This window comes from Lathyrus oleraceus, chromosome 4, assembly GCF_024323335.1.
Source record: "Lathyrus oleraceus cultivar Zhongwan6 chromosome 4, CAAS_Psat_ZW6_1.0, whole genome shotgun sequence".
In the NCBI taxonomy this organism is placed as follows: domain Eukaryota; kingdom Viridiplantae; phylum Streptophyta; class Magnoliopsida; order Fabales; family Fabaceae; genus Lathyrus; species Lathyrus oleraceus.
This window is the reverse complement of record NC_066582.1, coordinates 345,972,792-345,987,957: the sequence shown is the minus strand read 5'-3', so window position 1 is coordinate 345,987,957 and position 15,166 is coordinate 345,972,792. Positions and strand designations below refer to the sequence as shown.

Below are 15,166 nucleotides of genomic sequence, written 5' to 3'. Positions count from 1 at the left end.
GAGACACTTAATTCATGTCCAAGAGAGGCTCATTCATCATGTCAAACACTTATCTTGAAGGATTTGAAGCCATATCAAAAGTTTCCAAAAATGGAAAATGACCTGTAATTTCAAGTTTCCAAAAATGGCAAGTTTTTGGACCAACTTCAACTCAATTTTCCAACATCAAAGATGCTTCAAATGAAATTTTGTCCAACATGAAAGTTGAAGATCTTTCTCTCCCATTTCCAAAAGGTCTAAGATCATGAATTTATGATGAATGGTTAAGGAGTTATAATCAAATCATTGCCAAGTGTGCTTGAAACTACAAAATGCCATATCTTTTGAACCAAGACTCCGATTTGAGTGCCTCTTTTTGCATTGTGCTCCTCATGACATATATTTTCCAAATCATTCATTACATGGCATGAAATTCATTCATACAACCATTTGCTCATGCATGCTAATTTTGAAGGGAAATTGCCAAATTCAAAATTGGTTGATCACATGAATATAATTCCAATTCCAATGTGTGCATGGGTTGATTTTGAGTGAATTTCGGCCCTCATTTGTTACTGTTCACGTGGGATTGCCATGCATAAGGTGAAATGGTAATTTGTGCATACACCTTATATCTTCCTAATCTCCATTAACCTTGGCCTAATGATAATTTTAGAGTGATTAGGAGAGCATATAAAAGCTTAATTGCAACTGTCTTGGTCACACACAAAAGTTTCAGATCTAGAAATCCCTCTTCACTCTCAATTTTCTCTTCATTGATTTTCCAAAATTCTATACACAACACCCTAATTTTCTTGCATAATCATGAACATGGAGTGCTACTGAGCATGATTCAACGTGTGTTTAGTGGAATCCCTCTCAAATTCGTGCATACCACAAGCTTGAAGGTGTTAATGGAAACTCCACATTGAGCTGGATTCAAGTCACTTCACGAGCCATTTCTTGCATCAAACTTCCTTGGAGCTCAAAGCAAGTGGAACTGGACATTGCCAAGCCTTGGATACACTGTTTTCGCCAACTGCTCTTCAAACAAGTTGAGTTTCGACTTTCATTTTTCTCCATTTTATGGCCATAGTCTTGTAGATCCTTCCATGCTGATTAATCTGAGCTAAATTTCATGTGATTTGGATGATTATTGAGTGATATATATGTGATTGAAGTTTTGGATGTCAATATGTTTTCTCTTCGATTCGCATGTTTTCATGATGAATTAATGTAAATGAATGCTCGATCTGTAATGTGCATGAGAAGAGTTTTCTGTTGATGTAAAATTTAGTGAGTTCTGGATTTTTTTTTTCATGAATGCTACTGTTCACCACCATCTCAAGGTAGGAGACGGTGGTTTCCTCCCATGCCTGGCCGCGCGTATACAGTGCCATTTGCTTCTGGTTTTCTTAGGGTTTTATCCATGCAAGCGCCATGTGTGCGTGCCTGTTGGCCAATTGATTGGCCCAGGCTTCGTTGACTGCTTCCACATATACCTTGACTGTAACAACCCATTTTTTTTAGTATTGAATTATTATACTATTATTATTATAATTTTAATTTTTATTTAATTATGTTGAGTGTTAATTAATTAATTGGTGTATTAATTCATTATCTAGTGGATATGAGAAATAATTAAATAATTGAATTAATTAATTAACTTGGTTGTATAGTGAGTGGTTAATATTTAAATTTAAATAGAGGTATTTAAATATTAGGTATTATTGGGCCTAGTGATTAAATTAGATGATTTAAGCCAAACTAGAATACTATTATAAATAGTAAGAGTGAAGGAAGTGAGAATTAGAATTCACTTGATAAATACTCTTGAATTGTTATGGGTTAGGAAAAGCGAGAGGAGTCAAGGTTTCCATCAAATTGACAAGGTAAGGGGAGAAATCCTTATTATTATGGGTTAGTGTGATTGGGTCAATGGGTAGGAACATGTTTTAGGTTGAAATCCTTAATTGGCATGGTTTTGGAATTATTAGGTCTCGATAAATACTCTTGAATTGTGATGATTAAATTATGCTAAAACTGTGAATGAATATATAATTGGATGAGTCATAATTTTCTGAACGTGTAGCTTTTTACGGAATCGAAATCGGAGGTCCGGAAGTCCTCCAACGATGAAAAATGCGGGGAAATCTGCATTCTGTTTTCGTGTTAGCGCAGGAACAGCTTTCTGTTTTGTGTTAACTGGTTAACCCAGGGCGTTAACCGGTTCACACTGTTACGATTTATGAAAAATTGCATTCTGTCTTGCGTTAACCGGTTAACCCAGGGCGTTAACCGGTTAACACTGTTAAAATTTGCCTAGGAGCGCATTCTGTTTTGCGTTAACCGGTTAACCCAGGGCGTTAACCGGTTAACACTGTTATAATATTGAAAAATTGATATTTAATTGTTGTGTGCATTTTGGAATGAAATCTATGTGTACCGATTTGATGGTTGGCATATATTGGTGAATAAAATATTGTATGAATGTGTATGTATACCATTATTGAATTGTGAATGATTTATGGTTATGGAGGTGTATATGTAATCGTAATTGATGTGTTGTGATGAATGTGTATATGTACCAATTGTGAGTCATGGTGATATGTGGGATGTTAAGACGGTATATAGATGGTCTTAATTGCATATGTGTTGGTATGTGTGCATTCATTCATAGCATGGTTGACTTCATTGTGGAAGTGGTGAAACTGTGGGTTCACATGAGCAGACGTTAATCCTTAATTGGGATTAGGCGTAGTATTTAAACGGTGATCCTTCATTGGAAACAGACGTAGCAGACGTTAATCCTTATTTGGGATTAGGCGTAGTATTAAGCGGTGATCCTTCATTGGAAACAGACGTAGGGCTTTGGTCTTGTCCGGATCGGAAGCGTGGCTTGGATTCTAGATATTGAATCGGAAAGCGGTGAAACTTTGAGTTCACATTGAGGTACCACATGCATAGAGTCACATTGTCTTGCATTGAGTCGTCTATAGTTATGTGATCATTGAATGCATGTATTGATGTGGATGCGATGTACGTTTGAAATATGTGAGATGATTGTTGGTTAATATTATTGACGTGATTATACCAAGTGTGATGAATTCTTAAATTGTGTTTTAATTCATTGTGCCTTATTATGCTATTTCATGATGATTTGAATTCTCACCCTTTCTGTTTGAATGTTACCTTTACATGGGCATCGTGCAGATACTACAGAGTAGTATTGCTGGAGTAGGTGGACGGTAGCTCGCTCAAGAATAGCTGGAGAGTTTCCGTATTTAGTTTGCAATTAGGTACTGAGTCAATGCTCTGGTCATGTAACACTGGGTAGATTAGTGGTATTGAACTCATATCTTATATTTGATATGCGTTATGTCATTAATTGTTTTATTTTATTTGAAGTGATTATTGAGAGATGATCATGGTATGGGACATGGATCATATTATGAAATACATGAGTATTCTTTATTTTCCTCTGCGAACGCATATTGCTTGAATATTCATGAATGAGTGAAATGTGTTATTTTGAATGACCAGGTGTATTGTCGGTTTTTGAAACTTTTAAGTTTCGAAAACGTCGATGTGACGCCCTTTTCTTTATATGCGTGCTTATTTACTCTGATTATATGTTAAATAATTTGGGGTAGAAAAAGGGGTGTTACACACTACTAGAAAAACAGTTATTAGCGTTGGCCACTTTCAGACGCTAAAGGTGAAAAAACAGACACTAATATGTGGTTAGCGTCGGTTTAGCGTCGGTGTCGGGCCTTGAATAAATGTTGCGAAGCTACTGTGGAATGTCGGCTAAAGATACACCGAGGCTACGTAGCCTCGGTGAAACGGAGGCTAACGCGGACACTAATGGGACCGACGCTATATTGTTTCAAAACCATGAAAAGTCAATATTATGTTTAGCGTTGCCCTGTCCGACTCTAAAGTCAGCAAAAAAAGTCAACATTTTTTGTATGCATCGATCGACTGGCATTGAGGTCAATTTATAAAACTCAAGAAAAAAACAGATAGCGTCCGTGTCACCGACCCTAAAGTCAACATAGAAAAGTCTATAATAATATTTAGCCTTGCATACACCGACTCTAAAGTCAACAAAAAAGGACAATAAAGATGTTTAGAGTCGGGTTACAACATGACAACCTCACTCGAACAAATTTTTTCAATCCACTCCATCAACCGAACAATATCATATTTATGGTAAAACATTTGGAAACAATCTTAAACATTCGTGAAAGAAACTACAAAAGTTCTACCCACATTAACTTTCAAAAAACATACACAAAAAGTAATCACATCCGAGATTAATTCGTTCTACTAAAAGTACAAGATCAATCTTCATCTAATGATTGATCATCCAAATCGTCATCATAATGATGAGAATGTGATACAAAAGTTGAAGTGTCAAATTTCTTCATCATAAATTCCTTCCAAGCATTCATCTCCCTCTCCATCCTTTGTGCAGTCTCGGTAGCAGCTTTTGCAGCCTCGGTAGCAGCTCGCATTGCTTCGTTAGCCTCTTGTAATTGGGTCGTTGCAGCCTCGGCAATTTGTTCAGCTCTAATTCTAGCTGCTCTTTCAGCTTCTAATGACATCCCAAACATAGAGTGTTGAGGAGTTTGAGATTGTTGGGTAAAACTTTTTGATCCACGTTTTAGATTAATAGCTAAATCTGCAGCGCCATAAACCCGACCACGGTTACGGCCCCCAACAGCCTCTGTCCATAGCTGATTTACACGCTCTCCATCTAACACTTGAACAACCTCTCCATTCCCTTCTTCAGTTGGCTGAAGTTCTGCGTCAAACTTCTCTTTAAAAGTCTTCTGCATAATAGAAAAAGTAAGGAATACTTAACAGCAAGATAACACAAGCAATTGTATCATTCTTATACAACTATGCCAATGAAACTCAAAATGGTTATGCCAATGACTCACTCACTCATAGGGTGGTTTGATTTATTCACATGTAAACAAAGGTACAAATTTGATATCTATCTAAGAAAAGAATCAATAATAATAATAGTATTTGTGCGCTGTCTCATGTATTGTCACTATAGCAATCGACACATCCACGTTGTGCTCAGAAATCTAATGGGACTGATCATTATTTTGCCTATGTAACAGCAATCTGCAAGCATGTTGAGATGAAGCACAAAGTTCATAGTGTAATCATATGTTTCCCCTGAAAGAAGATATACAATAACTCAAAAGCATAAAAAAAACAGCACAGCAGGAAGAACTTGACTATTTAACCATTTAACCAGCTAGTGACCATTTAACCATTATTGCAGACAGAATCTTCAAAGAACTTTCATTTTCAAACTGATATCAAACAGCACAGCAGGAAGTATGAACTTTGAACAAATGCGACAAATGCGACAAAATCCATGGCAAGAACTCTACAAATTCCACTCGAAATGATGTATGTAGGAAAAAACAACCCTGGACAAAAAGTTAAAAAGATCAACAAGACTATATATATGAAGAAAACCTGAGCAACATCCTCGCCGATCCAACGATAATTTGGTTTTTCTGGGTTAGGCTAGAAAGCATGTGCCACTCCAAGTTACAACAAGGTAAGACAGTGGAGACTGACCAAATAATGATGGAAATAATGAGAATCTTGAGCTATGATAGCAGCGATCAAGGTTGGGCTGTGATAAGTCTAGGAACAATAAAAATATACAAGGGATTCAATAGCCACACCATTGTAATAGATTGATACTGCCAGGAGTTGATGGCACAGTTCCAGATAAGATTGTGTGTGCTGGATGTGGTAAACCAATGGAAAAATTCTACATGTATCGTTGCTACAACGAATGAATCATTACTATAGCATGGATAAGTAGAGAAAATCACATATAGAGAAAATAATAAATTCTGTTGTGTTTCAAATAACATTTAAAGCATGCAGCAACTGTATTTTCTATTAACAGCGCCATAAGGAATACATAACAGCTACATAATATGTTTCAAGCATGGATGCAAATATTGATGCAGTAAAATTTACGAGAACTTACATAAGTAGATGCAGCACGACTGTCAACCCATTCACCATTTTTCCTCTTGTGTGTTTTCAAAAACAACTCATCGGGACGCAGATCCCTTTGAAGTTCATGTGACTACAAATAATCAAATAATCCAATAATCAATATAGAATACGAGTAAAACTGTCAAGATATAAAGAATCTTCATAATAATAATAATTTGTTAGGATTTTATTACTCACAAGTTGAAGTGCAACATCAATATGAGCCTTACGGCCTGTGGTGTGGACTGCTCCGCCTCTTGCGGAAGCTCGATTGGTCTTGTTTTGAGAAGACACAGCCAAAAACTCGGTCTTTTTCCAATAAGTTTGAAGTTCAACCCAAGCATCATCACCAATCCATGAAGGTCGAGTCCCTTTTCTCCTCGCCTTCCCCAACATGTCGTTTAATCGTTTTCTTCCTTTTTTTTCAAATGCGCTATAGACAAATGCATGATCGAAAGGATCCCACGAAACCTTCTCCTAAAAATAATTAAAATCACATAATTAATATTAATAACCAATTAGTTACTTTTTTAAATATAATTTGATCAACTTAAGTGACAAAAGTCAATAAATACTTACTCCAAACAACTTAAACCAATCAACTTTCGTATCAGGATCGAGTGCAGACCAATGATGTATAGGTTTATAAAATTGTTTGCGTATCGCATAATTAATGGCACTAGCAACTTCTTTGGCAGGAACTAGCCTACAAAATACAATAATAAAACTACTAAATTATTAATAATCATATGGATAGTAATATTCTCAACTTTCTTAACAGGTTATATATATTTTAGACAAAATACAATAATAAAACTACTAAATTATTAAATTATGAGAATATATATGACTTACCCAGTACCAGATGGTTTTATAATAACTTTCCCATTCTCATCTATTGTTGGCACAAGAGGGGTAATAGTTTCTTGACCCACCGCCTCATCCTCATCAGCATCCACATCTTCCTCCTCTGCCAAATTTGAAGGGCTAGCCATTGTTTGAAGGTTTATACTTTGAGGGCCAGCCATTGTTTGATGGCTTAAAGTTGGAGTAGGCATAAAACTGAATTTCTCAGAGGTAGTGGCATGAACAGGTACTACAGTTGGAGCTGGTGTTGGCATCGACGATGCAGCCTGCACAGACGATGCTGCCTGAGCTGGTGTTGGCATCGACGATGCAGCCTGCACGGACGATGCTGCCTGAGCTGGTGTTGGCATCAACGATGCAGCCTGCACACACGATTTTTTAGAAGCTGATGTTGGCATTGATGATGCAACCTGCACGGACGATGCTGCCTGAGCTGGTGTTGGCATCGACGATGCAGCCTGCACAGATGATTTTTTCAAAGCTGATGTCGGCATCGACGATGCAACCTGCACGGACGGTGCTGCCTGAGTTGGTGTTGGTGCCGATGATGCATCCTGCATAGACAATGTTGTTTGAGCAGGTTTCCTAACGATATGCTTCTTGTTAATTATGCGATTTCGTTCTTCTTGAAGTTTTCCTGGTGCTAATACCTTAGCTTTTCCACCTCTTTTAGTCATCTGTTGTCATAAAAATAAAAGGATTAGTCAGTCTCACACTCTTAACATTATCATAACATTATCAAATGCAGTTTCTGATAAAATTAAAAGTAAAAGAAAAGAAACAATGTTGTTTCTGATAATTCAAATGCAGTTGCCAAACATTATCATAACACGCAAAAACCCCTCCAAACATCAACAACTGCAAAAACCCCTCCAACATAAATAAAAGAAACAGACAAATGACAGGATTCCAAGTAAAAGCAGTAAACTCATGTAATCATATGGATCTATTAACAAGCTTTGTGGGATAAGAGTTAGTTTTTCTTTATTACTAGCAGCAGACCGTCGGCAGTAAAAGACTAAAAGCAATATAAAAAACAGCAAAACTAGAAAGAGAAACTAGAAAGAAAAGAATATTTAGTTCTGCTTCACCCTTTTGTTTCTATTTGAACCCTCATTCACGTCACATCACGCTTATCTTCATCAATGCCCTCTATCTGCTTCACTAGTAGAGCAATCAAAAATCTCTTCAAACACATCTAATTGTGACATGTCACGCAAACAAGATATTGCTTCAATTTCTACATTGGGTAGCGCCGGTAACATCCCATCAGATTGATAAGGTACTTCATCCTCTATGTTGTCAATCTCTACGCGACCCCTTGGTTTTGTGGTGATTGCCGCACACCATCCACGCATATCTCTACACATTTCTGGATATGGGACATAATACATTTGTCTTGCATTTTGCGCAAGGATGAAAGGATCATAAGGACGATAACGTTTATCCATCTTAATATCCACAGTTTTATATTGTGGGTGAACCTTTGTGCCCATATTCCTTGTTGGATCAAACCATTCACAATAAAAAACTGGAATCTTATGCTTCAGACCAAAGTAATCTAGCTCAAAGATATGTTTGATTATTCCATAAAAATCAGTATTTCCTCCTTCTGCAAGACCTTTCACGTGCACACCACAATTGCTAGTTTTTCTACCTTTGCTCCATTCTTTAGTATGAAACTTGTACCCATTGATAAAATACATGTTCCATGATATGGCCATTGATGCAGGACTGCGAGACAAGGCAATTATATCTTGGTTAGTAACTCCATTTGTCTCCTCATTTACATATTTCTTCAGCCATATGGGAAACTCTATATGTATGCGCCCAGATGAATCTTCTATATCTAGAGAGTGGTTCTCTAAGAATATGCTGAAATAAATCACACGATTCATAAGTAAATATCTATTATGATATGCATCAATAATTTGATTGAATATATTATGATGCAAACTTACTCAAGATATGGTTTAACCTCATCATAACTTATCAAGACATGCACATCTGAAGACTTCCATTCCTTATCAGATAGAAAATATTTTCGTGACTTCCCACTTGGTCGACCGCCACTTTGTAGAATGGACATTGTAGGTAGAATGTCATCATTGTCTAAATGAGGTTTGTTACTAAGATTTATGGTTGGCAACAAACGGAAAGAGTTTAAATAATGAGAGCAAAAGTAATTTGTCTCGTGATGTATATAATCACTGCATATGGAACCTTCAACTCTAGCCTTATTTGTCACTGCCCTCTTTGAGACTCCCATAAATCTGCACATTCAATCATTCCACATTTATTAATTTATGATAAACATGCAATAACTTAATAAAATCAACCACAACAATTACCTTTCGAATGGATACATCCATCGGTACTGTACTGGACCACCTAGAATTGCTTCTTTGGCAAGATGGATTGGAAGATGCTCCATTGAGTCAAAGAAACCTGGTGGAAAAATCCTTTCCAACTTGCATATGATAATTGGAATATTCTCATCCAACTTAATTAAGTCGTCCATCCTCAATGTATTGCAACAAAGATCTTTAAAGAATCGACTTAGCTCAGCTAATGGTTTCCAAACCAAATCTGGCAATGAATGGAATGTAATTGGGAGTAAACATTCCATGAAAACATGACAATCATGGCTCTTCATCCCATGCACCGTACCCTTTTCTACATTGGCACACCTACTGAGGTTTGAAGCATAGCCATCTGGCATTCCCAATTCCTTAAGCCATTTACAAACCAACTTGGCTTCAGATTTGGTTAGAGTGTAATTAGCCTTTGGTTTACCATTCTTTCCATTTTCTAAGGGTTGGAGCTCCAAGTCCCCACGAAAGCATAATTTAGCCAAGTCTTCTCTTGCCTTTTCATTATCCTTTGTTTTGTCCTTAACATTCATGACAGTATTAAATATATTATCGAAGACGTTTTTTTCTATGTGCATCACATCGAGGTTATGCCTTAACAAGTTATCCTTCCAATATGGGAGATCCCAAAAAATACTTCGCTTTTTCCAATTGTGATCCACTCCATACCCTTCGAATTCTTTCCATTTCGCCTCCCATCCAATTTCAGTAACTTTTGGAAAATTACTTATTACCGCCCATATATCTTTCCCTGTGGAAATGGGAGGTGGCTCATTGGTCACAACCCTATTTTTTAGGAAACTTCTTTTACTCCTTCTGAAGGAGTGATTAGATGGCAAGAAACGACGATGACAGTCAAACCAGGAATTCTTATGGCCACTTTTCAAGGTGAAAGCATCAGTGTGTTCCATACAATGAGGGCATGCCAATTTACCTTGTGTTCCCCATCCAGATAACATACCATAGGCTGGAAAATCATTAATTGTCCACATCAAGCAGGCTTTCATGATGAAGTTTTGTTTTGTAGATATATCATAGGTCAATATTCCATTGGACCACAATCGATGTAGATCATCAATCAATGGTTGCAAGTAGACATCTATCTTTAATTTAGGGTTTTTAGTCCGGGTATGAGGCATGCCAAAAACAAGTATGGTTTGGTCATGCACATTTCAGGGGGGAGATTATACGGAGTAACTATTATTGGCCAACATGAGTATGGAGAAGCATACGCTTGAATGTAAGGAGTAAAACCATCTGAACACAGACCCAACCTTACATTTCTGGGTTCCCTAGAAAAGTCAGGATATACACTATCAAAATGTTTCCATGCTTTTCCATCTGACGGGTGGCGAAGGATGTTGGAACTATTTTTGTTCATGTGATGCCATCTCATTTCACTTGCCGACTCAGTTGATGCATACAATCTTTGTAATCTGGGAATGATTGGGAAGTAGAACATTCTCTTCACTGGGATATCTTTGTACTTTCCCATGCCAGTCTTGCAAGGAATGAACCTAGGAGCATTACAAAATTTGCACTCTGATAGATTGCTATCATCCTTGTAATATAACATACAACCATTCTTACAACAATCAATCTTCTCAACCTTTAGCCCTAACTTAGATGCCAACTGTGTTGCTTGGTAATAGTTCTCGGGCAAGCATTTTTGAACTGGACATACACTTTTAAGCATTTGTGCAACAAAATCTAAACCTTTTTGTGGTACATGCAAATTAGACCTAATTTCAAGAAGTTGAGTAGATATTGATAATATTGATTGGGTAGCTCCCTCATAAATGGGCTTGTTGAAAGATATCAACTTGTCGTAAAATCGTTTGGCATCTTCGTTGGGAAACTCATCCTCCGTATATTCCTCAACTTCTATGTTATCATTCACGTGAGAGAATACTCCATAAGGCCTAAAAGCATCATACACCATCTGATTCATTGCCTCAATTTGGTCATCATGATGCACATGCTCACTACTATTTGAATCATTCCTTGTATTAACATTGAGCTCTACTTCTCCATGTTGAGTCCAAATCCAATAGTCTGGTTGAAATCCATCTCGATACAAGTGAAGTCTAACATTATTTGGTGTTCTTATCTTGAGACACTTGCAATTTATACACGGACACCTTATCCCTCCCTCAGATTTACAAATAGGTTGTTTCAAAGCCCTCTTTACGAAGTCTTTAACCCCGCGAACATACTCTTCTTTCAATCCGTGTCTATTGGAATATACTCTATCGTACATCCAAGTACGATCCATTTTCTATAAGGCAAACAATTAACTCGTCAACCACTGAAAATTAAAACATATATTAGACAAAAATGAATGGCTGATAACTTCCTAATGGGTATTAGGAGAAAATCAGATAACTTCCTAATGGGTATTAGGAGAGAATAGAATACATGCATTCCAAGGGATTTTTATTTTATTTTCAGTGGTTCAAAAATTAAACATGACGAACATAGCAAATTTTAAGCCGGTGCATCCCGACGTTCTCTACAAGACCTCCAAAATATTATGGACAAACACTTTTACATAGACTTGTATTAAATCAAATAGCCCTACATTAACTCATGCACGAAAACTTTAAGACCTGTTTTAAAAATAATACTATATAGAAACTGAAATTGTTCAAAAATAAAACCATAAAAGTAACAGGAACACGAAATAATACAATAATAACCAATTGATCTCCATATATCTCTATTAATTGAGTTTAATGTAACATTGGAATGGATGATTAGTTTGTTTCCTATATTAAAGGTTTATGTTTGTTACATCTGCAGAATTAGTACAACCTCCAAAAATTAAATATTTAATCAATATGACTTTTAAAATAATTCTTAATGTTGAAATATGTCTTTTTATTGATCTATTGTACACTCTTTTAAATGGTTATTAAAACCTATGTTGAAGAATACAGTAATTTTACTAATTTATTTTATAGTCATAATTTTAAAATTTTGAAACAATATTTTAGTACAGAAAAAAATCCGTTTGAATTCATTCCAACATTTTTAAAACTCCAACATTTATGATAAATAAACTCCTCTTTTTTTAGAAGAGTATCTTACCATACATGATATTGCACCATAGATGTATATGCATGAAACTCATAGATTAGTATATTTTAAGCCGGTGCATCCCGACGTTCTCTACAAGACCTCCAAAATATTATGGACAAACACTTTTACATAGACTTGTATTAAATCAAATAGCCCTACATTAACTCATAATGTTCTAGATAATAGCAATCTTAAAGAGAAAATGACAGAACCCTATCTTGACAGAGACAGGAGTTGGAAATGAAAATTTAAACAATGTTGATAGTGTGACTATCAACTCTTTACACGCCATTGATTATGATGAAAACTCTTATTATGAGTGTGTGGTGGCTACTCAATTGAATGTGGTGGTTCCTGAAACACAGATCATTGTAGAATATGAAATTGACAAAGTGCAAGACTTTCTTGAGAAGTCTTGGGCCAATATGGCTGAGACTGCGTATGGGGTAGATGATAGTGTTGATCTTATTCAAAAGAGGGATTTCCAAACTGTCATATCTAAAAGAAGAAACAAAAAGCTGAAGGCTAAGAATCATAGTAGATCTAAAGCTAGTCATTCCAAAAGTTGCCTATGAAGACTCTATATTGGTGGAACATTAGAGGAGTTGCAAAAAATTATGCTATACTTGCCCTTAAGAGGTTGATTCTCACTAACAAACCAGACATGGTTTTTCTTGCTGAACCTTCGATGGATGTCAATAACTTCCCTAAAGATTGGCTTGGGAAACTTGATCTTAAGCCATTTGCTTTCAATAATATGCTTCATTTGCTCCCTACTCTTTGGTGCTTAGGCAAATCTAACTTGAGTCATGTTGTTATTTACAGTGATGATCAACAGGTGACTTTTACTCTTCCTATTAATAATAAGTTGTTAGGTTTCTGCCATATATGCTTCTACTTGTTACTTGCAGCGGAAGCATCTTTGGAATAGCCTGCAATCTAGAATCCCTAACACTCTTTGTTGCTTTATTGGGGACTTTAATGCTATCATTAGTGCTGATGAGTATAAAGGTAACCATTGGACTTCTAGTATCCCTATGCAGGATTTCTTTCATTGGTCTGATTCCAATCATTACATCCATATCCCTACTCTTGGAAATAAATTCACTTGGTCTAATGGTAGGAAAGGTAGGCAGTTAACAGAGAAAAGGTTGGATCGGGAAGCCTATAGTGTGGATTGGCTTTAGGCTGTCTTGTGATTTTCAAGAAGCTTGCAGGGAGAGTTCATATTTTTTAAGAAAACCATTTCTTCGAAAAAGGTCATAACTAAGCTTTTCGGCGTTTTTTATTCTCTCTCTTTTATAAAACATTTCATGTATCTAAAAAAAGAACTACTCCATCCAACCCTTTATTGTTTATGTACTAATCATGCATTGGAATGCAATGATGCAGGTTTTAGCTTTGGCTGCTGTGTCAGCTGGTGTAGCAGTTGCAACTGTATCAGATTTAGAGTTCAATTTGTATGGTAAAATGGCTAATCCTACTCATCGCTATTCAGGTAAAATGGCTAAGTTAAAATGGCTAAGTTAAATTCAGATTTAAAGTTCAATTTGATTTCTTTTCACTATTGCTCCTTTCTCCTAATCCTACTCATCGCTATTCAGGTAAAATGGCTAAGTTAAATTAGCAAGAAAATTAACGGATCTGATGCAAAACTATTTGAAACTTAACCAGTCGGATGCAACACATTTTTATAATCTTGATAGAACATACAGTTGCCGTTTAGTTTAAAATAAGTGATGCTTATAAGATACAAGTAGAAACTATACAGCTTTCACAAACACAGGTAGAAACTATATAGCAGAGTAATCAAAATCACATTTAACACCACACATATGTTCATAACAGGAGTATCATAGAAACTATACAGCATTCACAAACACAGCTTTCACTACTGATGCAAACAGTTAATAAATTTGAGTCCAGAAAAAACATTTCCTTCAAAATAAATTATAACCCCAACCTTGAGAAATACTAACTGATGCAAACACTAACTATTGCAAACACTAATTGTTCAGTCTGGTTCCAAATTAACATAGGGATGGCTAACCTTGAGAAAGAGTTATCTTTGCAAAATCCCGGATGATATAGTGCTTCGGTTCCAAATTAACTTGCATTCAACAACTGCTTACTGCCTCCACTAAGTAAGATGAGCATTCTTGAAAACCTACATTCAGAAAACCAATTAGCAAATAATTTGATTTTTGTAGTTTCAGACTTAAAGGAGACTTTAAACATATTTGGAAACAATACTAAACTTGCAAAGAAAAGTTGATTCCAGCATCCACAAAGCCGATAGTTCTGGAAAACCTACATTCAGAAAACATAAAACATATGACTATCTCATACTCATTAAACAAAAACTCCATGGAAATCACTTGAGATGAATATGCATTACCTTTGATGATTCAGAAACCCTTTAACGAGGGATTTTGAATTAGGGAATTAGGGATTCTTCAATGGATTCACGGATTAGGGATTCACGAATCGGTTCAAGAAATAGGGAAAAAAGGGATTCACGAATTAGCATGGAATTAGGGTTTTGGTTTTGTGAAATGAAATGGAGCGAGAGTGAAAAATGACGAGGGAAAAGGAAAGAGGGAAATAAGCTGTCGCGTAATTTTTGGTCTGAAATAGAAAATTCCATAGAGTCCGCCAAGCGGACTCTAATTAATAAATAAAATACTTAAACCTTAAATATATATATATATTATAGATAAATCAATGGAAAATGTATATGTTATAAGAATAGAGTCGGCTCAGCGGACTCTAAGTAAATAAATAGTAATTAAAAAATAATGCTACTAGATAGAATCGGTCTC

At 36.0% G+C, this 15,166-nt stretch overlaps 1 long non-coding RNA gene across 1 annotated transcript; it reads right to left on the bottom strand.

Moving 5' to 3' along the window:
• Positions 1–13,702: 13,702 nt before the first annotated feature.
• LOC127075403 (uncharacterized) lies at positions 13,703–14,830 on the bottom strand. Its single transcript, XR_007786432.1, has 4 exons — positions 14,743–14,830; positions 14,603–14,654; positions 14,395–14,511; positions 13,703–13,779 (listed from the first exon to the last, which is right to left on the bottom strand). It is a non-coding gene; the product is annotated as an uncharacterized LOC127075403 (long non-coding RNA).
• Positions 14,831–15,166: the final 336 nt, after the last annotated feature.